General features: G+C 50.3%; 1 protein-coding gene across 1 annotated transcript in view; it reads left to right on the top strand.

The window, feature by feature from the left end:
- RUBCN (rubicon autophagy regulator) overlaps positions 1–1,800 on the top strand; it is an 84,924-nt gene that overhangs the window by 17,340 nt on the left and 65,784 nt on the right. The window lies entirely within an intron of this gene.

The raw sequence follows: 1,800 nt of genomic DNA, 5'->3' as shown, positions 1-1,800 counted from the left end.
TGGGTCCGTTACGTGAACCGCGTTAAACTGCGTGGGAGTCCAGCAACATTAGCCATTACGCTAACTGCTGGTTCCCAAAAGAATTTTTTTTTAATTAAAAAAAATAATTATTTAATTTTATTTATTTATTCTTTTAATTTAACCAGACACACACACACACACACACACACACACACACACACATACAGAGAGAGAGAGAGAGAGAACACACGAAAGCAAGCCACCAGGTCCAGGACTTGAACCGTGGTCGACAATGTGGGAGTGTCCAGCGCCTTAACAACCACACCACCCGCTGTTTCGAAGTCTTAAAAAAATGTTAGGCAACCTTAGGAGCATGTGCCTATTTGGCAACATGTATCAACAGTTAGAACAAAGGTGAGAAGTGCCTTCTTGTATGAGGCAGTGAGTTTTCTATTTCAGGGTTTCTGTCATTCTCAGTTATTTTCAATACCTGGTCACTTCACTCATTGGCATTACCTACTTGACCCCTATAGGACTTCAGTTCCTCTATTCTACCCTCACCTCCAACATAATACCCCATTCCCTCTCCGATTGTCAAAACTACCTTTCTAAGCAGGTTTGATCAAATAACTTCTTGATTTGTATGTCCTCGATTTCCTAATTATTTTCAGAGTAAAATCCAAACTCCCTATAATGGCACTTTCATGAGCTGGTTTGCCTGAACCAGAATGCTGGCACCACTCTGGCCTCTAACCCTTCCCAGCTTTAATCGCTACTCAGAGCCTTTAGAACCAGTTCTCTATTTTTTGAAGGTTTTTCCCATTCTGGCCCCCAACCTTTCCTGGCTTTAATCACTACTGAACTACTGAATCAGGAGTTTTCTCTCTCTTTCTCTCTTTTTTTAAAAGAGGTTTTTGCCTTTGCCATGGCAAAGTGAGAGGAAAAGTAGAAACCACCCCCTCCACCCCAGGGGGGTATGGCCACGCTGCAATCCCTTCTTTTCTATTTTCCTCCCGGGTACAGGAACAAACGCACAGGCATCGGTGTGGTTTATCCAGTCCCTGGTCCAGGGACGAAACCTACTATGTGGGAGTTCAGCGACGTAACTTTACGCCATCTGCTGGCCCCAGAACCAAGCACGCTTCCCTACGTCCGCTGGTGCTGGTCTCTCTACCTTCCTTCTCTCCCAGCTAATTCGCAATCGTCCTTAAAAACTCGGGTCTGACAGCAATCCTCCAGAAAACCTTCCCCTAAAACTGTTCCCTCCTGCTCTTCTTTTGTGATTCCAAAGCAACCTGTGCTCTTCTAAGCTCGGAAGCTCTTCAACTATGTTTGAGGCTCCAAACACCACCTGGCGTTGAAGCAGGGTGGGCTGAAGGGAGGTTACGCGAACTTGAATTAGACCAGCGTTATTTCCTAGTCCACACTTCCGAGTCCGGTTCCCAGTGAAGTGACGGGAGGATGTGTAAGGGTCTGCACCGGCACGGGTTCCTCGGCCTAGCGTCAGCCGGTTTTAGACCCAGGTTCCCGCGGAGGCAAGCCCGCCCGGCACGCCGTACGAGTGTGCGGTCCGCTACGAGCGCGGCCTCGGATTGGGTAGGGCGGTGCATGCCGGGAGCCGCCGGGCCTTCGAACGGCTTGCTGGGACTTGTAGTTCTCGGAGCCGGAAGCGGGGGTGGGAGTGATAGAAACCGCAGGCTGGGGCAGCAGTCACTTAAGCAGCCGCCACCCCGGTGTAGTGCATCGTCCGGAGCCTACCAGCTGCGGCTGCCTTCTCCGTCCTCGGGGCTCCGGGACTCCGGAGGGGCGAAGCGGCACGGACGGTTGTCTTCCGCGCGA

This window comes from Tupaia chinensis, unplaced genomic scaffold, assembly GCF_000334495.1.
Source record: "Tupaia chinensis unplaced genomic scaffold, TupChi_1.0 Scaffold000415_1, whole genome shotgun sequence".
NCBI classification, from domain to species: Eukaryota; Metazoa; Chordata; class Mammalia; order Scandentia; family Tupaiidae; genus Tupaia; species Tupaia belangeri.
The sequence above is the reverse complement of the archived record's forward strand: the minus strand, read 5'-3'. Positions and strand labels throughout refer to the sequence as shown.